Source organism: Xiphophorus hellerii, chromosome 7 (assembly GCF_003331165.1).
Source record: "Xiphophorus hellerii strain 12219 chromosome 7, Xiphophorus_hellerii-4.1, whole genome shotgun sequence".
In the NCBI taxonomy this organism is placed as follows: domain Eukaryota; kingdom Metazoa; phylum Chordata; class Actinopteri; order Cyprinodontiformes; family Poeciliidae; genus Xiphophorus; species Xiphophorus hellerii.
This window is the reverse complement of record NC_045678.1, coordinates 21,630,087-21,642,729: the sequence shown is the minus strand read 5'-3', so window position 1 is coordinate 21,642,729 and position 12,643 is coordinate 21,630,087.

Here is a 12,643-nt window from a genome sequence, read left to right as displayed (position 1 = left end):
ACTCTACTTTGTAAGTCAGTTTTGTTCGCTGCATCGTCCTTTTCTCTCAAAACGCCGCCCCTCATTGTGCTCCAACTCAGATGTGGCGCAGCACCCTTGGCAAAATGTATTGAGCAGCACTGGTTGTGAATGGAAAGACTGAATCTGATAGGCATTTTTAGATTTCTCACGAGTGTTTAATAACATGGTTTCTTTTTACATGCATTGATACCAGAAAGTCTTTTATTTTTGCAGAAAAAAGTCATGCCAAAATGAGTTTCCATTATATCAGCCACTGCCTTTTGCAGCTGAAAAAAGATCATTATAGACAGTCTAAAACCATCTTTACTCAAAGGTTCTTTCCTGCAAATGACTACCTTACCACTGATCATTTTTGTTTAACTTGTCTTTTTCTCAGTCAATCGCACTGTGCCCTGTAATACATTCTACTCTTTCTTTTTTTACTCTGTGTAGCTGAGAATTAATCAGACTTCAGAGAGCTAAAAATTAAAACTGATCTCAAATCCATGTGGACACATACAGAATCTGCCTAATTAAGGAAAATAAATGAGAATGTTGCAGACATTTCATGGTGGTCAACTTGTACCTTGTGCTCGAACATGACGACAGTACGACACAATCATTTTCAACCCTAAATTTACAGCTCTCTTTGTGACAATTATACACAGTTATACACTCATTCCAAAAAGATCTTACTCTAAGATTTTCACCATTTGGAAGCATAATACAACACTTCGGTGAAAAAGCTTACATCCTGTACAGATTTTTCTGCCTTTTTTCTCTGGCCCACACTTGCATGTTTCAGATTACATTTAAATACCGCAGAATACACTGAGTAACTACAAAAAGCAGTTTTCAAATAATGTTTTTCTTTATTGAAGGGAAAGCTATTCAAACCAAACTAAACCTGAAATAAAAACCCTTCTCATTTGCTCGAAAGAATCTTTATGAAATATGGATATTTTCAGTTATAAAAGTTACTTTCTTATCTAGAAATAAAAAAAAACCCTCATTACAATAACTAGGTATATCCACATCAATGAACCTTTCTTTTTAATCCACTGCTGTAGGCTTAGCAAGAAATCCTGCGACAGAAACCAGATAAGGCAAAGAAAAGGTTTTGGGTGAAATATTGGATTAGAAAATTACATGGAGGGTGGATCCTGGGATGAAAATGATAAATTGTAAACAGGATTGAGTATTTGTTTGAATTTGAATTTAATAATTCAAATTCACAATTTTTTTAAGTTTATTTCCTCTTAATCCCACTGAAAGTTGATAGAATTTTCCTGGGTAGCATCCTTGATGTTTTGCATTTTAAAGCAAAATGGAACATTGGAAATGTTTTTATTTGCTTTTAATATCTCTGCACATGGGGATGTTTTTTATGACAGGGAAAGCAGAAGTACTTTATGTGCCACCTCTCTACAGTGTTTCTTCTTGAAAATTCTTGAAAATCAGAGGCGGAATGGAAGAGACTCTGCCTTTAAGCAAGTTCAACCCACTTTTCTTCAATGATTTAGACCCAGGTCAATGTTTTCCCCTTCAGCAGAGAACTGTGCATACATTTGTCCTCTCCCACTCTACTTTTCAGTTCTATTTACTGCTTCATCTCATGAGGCTATTATTGTGCCAGTCTAGTGTTCAACCTGAGTGGGTTTTATGGATGCATCTAGGAACCTGGAGAGCTCTAAAGAGAAAAGAGAACAGGGGACAGCCTTTTTACTTCTCTCGTCCACCTCAAATCTGACAAGAATGGTTCAAGCAGAGATGCCTCTCCATCTCTAAATATATACAGCAAAAAACAAAACAGAATGGTGGTACAACGTGCAGATAATTGTGATCCCAAAGGTGGGATTTTATTCTCTTTTATTACTTTATTATGAAGGACCAAACCCGCCAATATTACGTTTAAATACAGAAATAAAAAAATGGGATCAAAATACGCCCCAAAATATGAAGGGCTTTAAACAATGATTACACTATACAATGACATAAAAATAAATATTTGTATTTTTTTTAAGTTAGCCATGCGCTATTATTCCTCATTAATCTAAGAATAAATAAGTGAAAATAAATAGAAATAACGAACAAGATTTCAACAAACAAAACATAAAATAATTTGAGAAAGAGAAAAAAAAGATAAGAAAAAAATAAGAAACATCTTAAAAATATTGTTCAATTTATAACAATAATTTTTTTAAACCTCTTCTTTTTTATCTTTTTATTTTTTGCATTTTTTCCAAAATGTTTACTACACTACAACATTTTTTTTCTGTATTTTTTTTTTTAATGTTGACAGTTTTTGGCCTCCATACTTGAGGATGTTGTCAGAATAACTGGAGGTAAACAAGCACAAGTAAGTTAAAACACATACACACGCAAACAACCTTATTTAAAAACGATATATGTATTTCTGAATTTAATCCGGCTAGCTCATAGTCATTTTTCTTCTGGAGAATAGATAAAAAGCCAAACTGATAAAAACATGTAATCTCAGGAGAATCTTTTAATTATGGCACAGTAATTAAAATGTACGACTCGTGGCTATGTGCGAGTATATTTATGTGTGTCTATGTGACTGTTTATGCATCTCTCTGTACCAGCAGTTGCAATAAATTTGATGTCCCGAATCTTTTGGGTTCACCTGTGTTTCTGTGCTCACTGTTTGTGTGTGAGCGTGCTGCTGTGCAACACAACATTTGTTGACTCTCTAAATCTGCTCCACAAGTCACGCAGCTTCCCTCCCCCAAGCTCCAGGATGCCACTTTAAGATAACAACTTCAGGGCATTATGAGGGGAGCACACACAGTTTATCCCTGGGACGGCGTGTGCTTGTTTGTGTGTTTGTGCTCATAAGAGCTGTTGTCTCCTTTGGTGATAAAGCTTGTAGTTATGTTTTTTTTTTTCCTCCCCCTAAAGTTTTCAGAGGATAATGGAAAGTTAAGACCTGCTTTTCTTTCTCATTTCAAACTTCAAGAGGAAGAAACCTTGCTTATTTTATTCCTTACCTTAGAAAGAAACAATTCACTTACTTATTCAAATGTGTAGATTGGCTCCAATCAGTAATCTATGGAACTTTGTTATGTTAAATTTAGCTTTGATCAAATTTAGGAGTGGGGCAATATTCCCTCTGTTGTTGCTATAGGCTTATGTTGTTTTTTCCTTGAGTTTATTTACCATTGAAATCAGCTCTCATCAGTACCTCCAGTCCTGATCCCTGATTTATGTGGATATCACTGTGTTAAGTTTTGTAGCACAAAGCATAGTCTCATCATGTTACATTACCTCTTTGTTTAGTACATGAGGCAAGTGTTTTTAAGCAAGCAAATATCCAATTTACATGCAGCACAGGAAATACAATGGTCTGGAAAATTATGCAATATTCAAAGTTTTTTTTAAATCTTTTGAAGTATGACAATAAATAGAAAAAATATTATACTGACTAACTTCAGTTTCAGCAGCATGTGGGTAAACTGAAAGAAACTTCTGGCATGCTAAAGCATTGCTTTGTTGAAAAAGATAGATAACCAGCGGATGTGAGCGAAGTGATCACCTCAATAGAAGCACTGAGGCAAAGTGAAGACGAGGAAAGAGATCCGTGTCTTTTCATCAGGACCCTGGTGAGGGGGCTTCAGACGACCAGAATTGCAAACGCTCATGCACACGCACACACTAGTACACATCCATCATGTCTCACAACTCAATAAAAGTGTCTCTACCCTTTAAGCTGTACTTTGTCACTTCCAAACACCTCCATAATTCATGGGCCAGTGACAGCACTATTGAACTGAGGACAAAGATGTCTGCCCTGTAGGCTACAGGCACATAGAGTCAGAAAGAGGGCAAAAAAATAAGGCTGGGGAGGATTTGCATGGAATTCAAACACAAATAACCAGAATGTATTTCTACTGAGAAAGCTTCTCAGTAGGTTGTGTAAGGTCTATTACTTACATTGTGGTCTTGCGGTTGCATAAACCAAGACTTGTAGGTGGTTTCCCTGTTTATTCTCAAAGTATGTCTAACATATTAAGGCATGGCCTTCATGGGAGCACTGGAGATATGATGAAATCTCCATTTGCATGCTATCAGTAGCAAATCCTTTTACTCTAGGGCGTCAGTTCTGATGATCAACTTATTTATTGTATTAGGGTTTGATAGTAGACAGATCTGAGTAAGTACTTCACAAACAGAGACGATGATGGAGTATCTGTTGGTACTTTGCAACAAGATGTCAAAAATGCAATAATCTCCACTTCAGTCAAGATGAATGAAGAACATTATCCTCACTTACTCCTAATGCCAGAGATATTTTATCAATGAAACAGTGTTTCCATCCAACCCTGGTCATGTCATAATGTTGAACAATAAAGGACAGATTCATATACAATTGTAGCCAATCTTATTACCCATCACATAAAAATGTCACTTTGCTTGTATTTCCTAAGCAATATTCAAATATCTCAGGTTTATTTTGAATGCTTACATTATGTGATGTTGCAACAGAAATTGAATTGTTTCAGAAAATCCCAAAAAACCACCTCAACAAAACTGACACTTAATTATTTATGTATCCTTTTGTATCATGAAAAGGGAGTGGGAGATAAACAGACGGATTGGCGCAGCATCTGCAGTGAAGCGGGCGCTGTACTGGTACGTTGTAGTGAAGAGAGAGCTGAGTGAAAAAGCAAAGCTCTTGATTTACCGGTCAATCTACATTCCTACTCTTATCTATGGTCATGAGCTTTGGGTCATGACCGAAAGAATGAGGTTGTGGATACAAGCGGCCGAAATGGGTTTTCTCTGTAGGGTGTCTGGGCTCTCCCTTAGAGATAAGATGAGAAGCTCGGTCATCAGAGAGCCGCTGCTCCTTCACGTCGAGAGGAGCCAGTGGAGGTGGCTCGGGCATCTGGTCAGGATGCCTCCTGGACGCCTCCCTGGTGAGGTGTTCAAGGCACGACCCGCTGGGAGGAGGCTCTGGGGAAGACCCAGGACACGCTGGAGGGACTATATTTCTCAGCTGACCTGGTAACACCTTGGGATTCCCCCAGAGGAGCTGGAACAAGTGGCTGGGGAGAGGGAAATCGGTGCCTCCCTTCTTAGTCTGCTACCCCTGTGACCCGACCCCGGATAAGCAGAAGACAATGAATGGATAGTTTCTTGTGATGTTGGAAGACAACGATTCAAGTGGCCCAGACCCAGATTTGTTACTGGCTGCTTTAGATTTCCGTTCACACTCTTCACATCCTTCTTTCTACATAATTCTTTCTGTCCCGACAAGATTCCCAGTTCCATATGCCATGAAAATATACAGTGGAGAAGATATTCTTGGAGCTTATATGTCTCTCCCCTCTTTATCCAAGCATAGACAAGCACTTGAGTCTGCTTATCGTGTTGCAGTTTTTATTTCTATCACCAATTGATGTACTTGTGTTTAATTTTTTGAGTTTTATTTTTGACATCTAAGGACATCCAGGAGGTCTAAGTTTGGGCATGACAGAGTGATGGTAAACATGGGTAGACAATCTCCTAATAGTTAAAGTCCTACCCGAATAGTTGATTTTCCTCAAATAATGGGGAAAAATGATGACCTGAAAGAAATTATGAGGTGTTTGACACACAACACAAATGTAAGTTGGGTTTCAGAAATCAGGGAACCTCTTGAATTTCATTACTCTTGAGACTGCAGCTAATCAGCTGTTAAAAAGGCTAATTAGCTTTTACATAAGGACTCCCTGGAGTGAAGCATTAGTAATGAAAACTAGAAATATGGCATAATATGCCTTAACACGTCATTGCCCTGATAGTTTAATCTTGAGAGAGTACACATTTAGACATTTTTTACACAGTCAGCTGGTACACATGGACTGGCACATCCAGAAATACAGGGACTGTGTCTGAACATGGATTCTCTTTCATTCAACCATGCAGGGAGTTATTTCCTTATAACAATAAAAACTTAAATAAGCTCTTATGTATTGGGAGTTACATTACCGTGGTAGTGTAGAGCGAACCAGGTATGACTAATTAGAACAGTTTAGGGCTGTGATGGGCCGAGTTACAAACAGGAGGAGTCACAGGACATACTAGAAAAATATATATATTTTTATTTTAACCCAAAGATTATAAATGACAAACGATAAACTCATAAAAAAGGTCAAAGAAACAAAACTGAACTCAGGCAAAAAAATGTAAACAAACTGGCTGCACAAACAAACATAATTGACCTAACAAAGAAATGACACACAGGGGTTTATATACTGGCTGATCAGACCAATTGAAACACAATAGGGGTAACTAAAGAGAATACAATTGCAAATAGCTCAAAAACAAATAACAGTACAGCTAAGTTTGGCTAAACTAAAGACCCAAAAATGAAAATCAAAAATATTAAACTTTAAATAATAATATTTACTTAAACACAAAACTTATCTAAACAAAGAAACTACAAATTCCCCCTGCCAGCAGGAACTAGTGGTGCAGTCCAATCAGCACTAAGCCTGCTGAGCCCTGGCCCCCATCTTTTGTCTGACAACTCCAAGGCAGGTAAGTTACTGGCAGGAAACAAACAAAGAATTAATCTTAAATAAAATTAACTTTAAGTTGATATAAATACATACAGTACAGACCAAAAGTTTGGACACAATGAGAAGGTGTGTCCAAACTTTTGGTCTGTACTGTATGTTTACTAAATGTGCGCACTAACAAATAGAACCTATGTATCCAAATCAACTAATAAATGTTTTTATTGAAACTAAAGTGTTGTGTTTGTATGAAAAAATAAATTGTGCATAAAAAGAGTTACTGACATAGGAGTGTGGACATGGATTTTGCCTTCACAAAGGCATCGGGGGGGAAGAACTAAAAACTAAAGGGAGAGTCACTAACAAATATTGAAGAAACTAACAAATCAAAAACATGTAATTTAAAACAAATTTGAGGTGTTTGGTTAAAGTAATAAAAACAAAACGAAAAGAGCAGCTACATTTCCATTGTCAATTTATACCACACTGAAAAGAGATTCTTTCATTTACAGGTTTTTCAAACATTTGTTCCTGTTAGTGCGGAAGAAGGACGGGGTATTTCTGTGGGGCAGCTGTAGTGTAAATGTTCGGATATGAGTTTGCAATTTTTACTTATATGTTTTTTAATTAGGAAATTATATTAGAAAATCATATTTTATTGAGCTGGTGTTTGAAAATCCTCAGTAGAAGTAATAAACGATAGGCATGATATGGATTTGTTCCACATCATGCGTGCAGTCTAATGGAAATAGGTGAGCTTGATGTCCTCTGAAATGATAGCTGTGTGTGTGGGGGTGTGTGTGCGTGTGGGGGTGTGCGTGTGTATGCTTCATGTCTCCACTTTATGACTAATTGTTATGTTTTTGCACTCTCTTCTTTCTGTCACTTATGGTTGCTTCTGTTTTTGTTTTTTTTGTATCCTTGTCCTGCCCCACAGCGTGACTAAATACAATCTGTCTCACACCTACTCACACGCACACTTTCACACACACGCAGCAGGACGTTGTGACTGTCCCGCAGACATATTTCATCCAGAAGGCTGTCACTTCTGCTCCCAGGCCACACGTCGCCAACCAACTGCTCCCATCCTAAAAATAAAAAAAAAGACAGAGACAAATACATCTCTGTCCTGGTGCTGACATCACGCTCTTTCCTCTACAAAGTTAGATCCAGAAATACACAGCAGACTCTTTCCCATTTTTCAGTGCACCGATGTTTATCTTGCCAGATTTCAAATGTAGAGGGAAAGAGCACGACAGGTGGGAATGCTTCGTTTATATGTGTGACACATATATGGCATCTCAGTTTCATCAAGGTGAAATTGAAATTTGCATCAAAAGACAAACTGATGCAAAAGGTTGTTTCTCATATAGACTAATGAGGTCCCGTTCCGCCATTTACGTGACTGTGTTCAATAAATAACTGCTGTAGATTAAGCCAACTCACTTCTGTACAACTGAACTGCCTTGTGAAACAATTTATACATACCAGTAACAAACAAATCTACAAACATAATATACATGAATGAATTACACATTTCTAGGTTTAAGTGCAAAAGGTTCCAGAACAGAAAATTGAAAACATTGACTTGTGGTGTAAAAGTTAATTATGTTAATATACATTATGGATTTATTAGTCTGATGTCCATGTCATTCTGTGATGCTATGTCTTTGTCAGAAAGGAAATTGTTTGAGCCAACACACTGAATGTTTTCCCTGGAGAGATAGCCTTCAGTGGAGCAAAGATCCAAACAGTCACATTCTATTCCATGCGGTTATTTGTTTTCTCCTTCTGCTGTTGCTATAAAACTGTGTTTTCTTTTACTCTGACCTGTTCATGAGTGTTTGTTCTTGTGGCTCTCACATCATGCACATTGAATTAATAAACGTGACTGAGTGATTTTCACCTAACAGTGCTTGGCAATGAAATTCATCCGTCCGTCCGTCCATCTGTCCGTCCGTCCGTTCGTCCGTCCGTCCGTCCGTCCGTCCGTCCATCCATCCATCCATCCATCTATCATGACAATTATTCATTTTTATTACTATATCAACTGGGCAATCCACAAGGTATTTTGCCCAAGATAAAATGATGATAGTTTTTGTATTTTGTTGGAAGAACTAAGAAAACCAGCTGAGGTTGACCTTTGTTCTATCATTAGGCTCAGAAACAAACAACTCTACAATATCTGTGCTCTGCTTTGTCCTAATGAACAGTTTTTGTAAACTGTGTGGAGCCATTATGACTGTGTTAGCTTGCTCTATATAAACAGCCATAATCTTTATAGGTAAATGGTTTTCACTGCTACAGGTCATTACTCAATTGAGCATCTGGCCTTTTTGAAAGAGCATAGTTTGTTTCCACCAACTACAGCCGAGGATATTAACATATTTACTGTGATTGTTTTTGCTGCAGTGCAAATGCCAAGGTCTCTGTCTCATTGCAGCTCAAAGCAGGAAGATTTCTCTGTCCAACAGTCATGTGAATGATTGTGGCCCACTAAGATCTATACGCAGTTGCCACACAAAGCCAAACGTCAAATGCGGAAGCCTGGTCTTAGTCTTCACCATATCTTACAACAGAGTCGGTGCTCTGTATCACACTGTCAAGTTTACATCTACAAGGGCAGATGACTCATAGGCATTTAATTTCTGAGATTATCAGCCTTCCCTGCTCATGTTGATTCAGTGCTTCAGTCTGAGCAGTGTGACATGAGTTAAGACTCAGCTCTGCTGCAAAGTTCTGTCACTTTATTTCTCACCAAGGCCAGAAAAAACTATATTTTTATAAACTAGCTTTCATTTGAAAGCTTTGAAAAGTGAATCAAACACAGTATGGAGAATTTATGTCAATAACACAGCAAGGGGGAGAAGTTAACATTTTTGCCAAATCGAAACATCCTTTCTTCATCCTATTTTACCCTCCTCATTTCGTTTTACTTTCCTTTGTGATTGGTTTTGTATGTTTCTATTTGTAGTTTGAGGAACAAACTGGCTCTTTTTGTTATTGGTTCAATATGTTTGTCACCATTCTTGCATTGGCTCCCAAAAGCACCGACTTTTCAGCTTGTAGAGAAAAGAATTGCATTTCAAAGAGTTGACTGAGATGTGGGCTGAATGAAACAGAACAGCCTGTTAGTCTCATATAACATGACATATTTATGTCATGCTTTTAGTTTGAATACAAAACTCTTTCATTTGTTGTGATGATGCAGTAAATCCTATTTTCCAAACAACACAGATCTCGATGATGAAACTTTAATATGCTCTGACACATTTGGGCAATATTGTGTTTGAGATTTTGCAAACAAATTGGAATAATAACCCAGGTAACATTTGTCTATCATGCTTCCATTCTGCTTGTCATAATGTAAGAAGATTAACCTTCAAAATAGATGATGGATTTATTATATACTATATATACTGTATGCACATACAGTATATATAATTGATATTTTAACCCTGGCATTGAAAGAGACAATCATGTAAGCAGCTTCTTCAACCTAAGTGACACTGTGGGTATGGAGGTGGAAAAAAGGCAGAAAATAAATTAATCTCTTATTACAGAAGCATGATCTCTCACCCCTAACATGTCCTATGGAATGCTACAGACTTAATGTACCTAAAGCATTGGTAAAATTGATGCTTCTATTAAAAGGTAACAAGAAAGGTTTAAAACTTTGAATGCGTACTTCATGACATCCTGCTACACTTTTGTAAAAAAAAAAAAAATTATGTAACACATTTCTATGATGTGCTCTTCAAAATGGGAAAGATGAAATCAGGTCATTTAATTAAGGTAGACATGTTTATCTCCAAATGCCAGGAAATGTCAACAAGAAAATATCTACTAGCCTATGCTCTCCGGTACCTAGATTCAGTTTGCACGCAGCAGGATGAATAACATGTTCATCTTACAGTAGGGAGGATATATACGACGGTTGAAGAAATAAATAAAATCTTCAAAGTTTAGACAGCTCCAGCTGGGAGTGGCATTTTAGGGCCCACCGAGTCTCAATAAAATGTGTTTATATCAAGGGTTTTGTGCACATCTGTGACCGGACTGATTTATTTTATCAAATTTTTACCAGGATACAGCATATACAGATGCTTATGCTTGGACAGGGAAGTATGACTTAGTCATTAAAAGAAACAGACATCCTCAGTCATTACACTGATTTTATGCAGCAAATTACATGATGGTCAGTGTCAAAGACAAATAATAAAATTATGCATTTGTGTTTTCTTACAAAAACAAAACAATACACATAGACAGTCAAGCATAATGTACCCAAGCTTGCTGTGCAGCAAGGGTCATTTGTTTCTTTCAAATCAGTTCTGAAACCTTCCATTCCTACAGAAAAGCCACAACAACACTATAGTTAGTTAGTGATAGAGGCTGTGGCAAGAGCATTACTCTGTTACTATTGACCTGTCGGCCACGTCAGAACCATTTATCTTTGTAGTTCATGCATTAAGCTAGACAAATACAAGGAACAATCTATTCCTTATGTGTGTCTTCATCATATGGGAACTGCAAGGCTATAGTCTCTGTTCATAGCAGGGCTCAGCAAAGCCTCAATTGGGGTTAAAATCACGTCATTTTTTATATGTGAAAGTCAAACAATGGAACAGTCATAAATGTCAGAGAATTTGAAAGAAAGCCAATCAAGATGAGCCTATAATGAGGTAGTAAATGAGTCTGATTCACACTCTAGTTTCCACATAGACACAAGGCAGCTATGCTGAACTTTCTAGTTCCATCCACCGACTTACAAATACTTATACCTCTTTAAAATACCAACAATTAACTGTTACAATCTGTAGATGTTTGGTCCTTTTTGTGTCTGGTTTTGAACATTTTTTTATGATTTATCTTGACCTGGTTTTAGCTAATTCCTCTGTTAGTTCGTTTCTGTTTTTTTGTGTGAACATAGACTGTTTACCATTTGTGTTAATTACAATTTCCCCTTTAGTTTTATGTTTTCCCTTCCTCGGCTCTCAGCTTTGTTATTTTTTCCATTGTCATTGCCTGCTCTCTCCCTGGCTCCCATTGCTCTTCTCTGATTTTGTTGATATCCAGGCTGACTCAGTCCTTCACATCTTCTTCCCTGACCTTTTGCTGTGTTCCTTAATGCTGTTTTTCATTAATGCTCACTAATACACATCTGAGGCCTTCAGGGGACAGGTGTATTTATCCTGAGATTTAACAACACACATATGTACCCTTTTACTAATTAGATGCCTTCTGAAGGCACTTGATTGCACTGGATTGCATTTTAGGGTATCAGAGTAAGTCGTCTCAATATGCATAATGAACTTTTCAGATTTTTATTTGTAAAACTCCAGAAAACCATATATAATTTTCCATCTACTTCTGATTTATGCCTTATTTTGTTTTGGTCTGTCTCCTAAAATCCCGAAATGATGCAGTAATGCTTGTGTTGTTAACATGACAAAAGCAAAACAGGGAACTGAAGCTTCCTCAACACCACACCCTCTCCATACTCCTCCCTTTTCTCTAAATTAAAGTGACCTTCACTGGTGACTCAACATGCCAGAAAAATCTAAACGCATGCAGAGTGTCAGAGAGCAAAAAGATAGAGGGAAAAAGATAGCAAATGAACAGAAGGATGAGTGCTAGGAGAGATGAGATGGAATGAAATTAAATGAGAGTACTGGACACAAATGAAGAAACAAAAGCTGAACGGAATGAAGAATGAGACAAAAGAAGAGTGGTGCAGTGTGATGAATCGAGGTGTGCTCTCATTAAACCCAGGTTCTTTTTGTGTGCTTATGGACTCAAAAGCCCTGCTGATCCGTCTTTAGTCAGATACATTAGCTTGGATTCACTCAGATATCGGTGGGCAGCAACTTAATAGGACGTTTATGATAAAATGCATTTTGCAAACAAAGGCAACTTGAGGAGGAGCAGGACCTTCTGCAGCTGGGATGTCAGAAATTAGAATAACTGCATCCATGTGTGTTTAACCTCTTTAACCTAGTTTAGCTTGATTCACTGCAATGGTGATGAACAGAAAAGAGGAGGAGAGAGAACCTGAAAAAAAGTGGAAAGTGTGTCTCTGCAGTGCTGCAGGCTTCACTGCCTAAATGCTTTTTTTC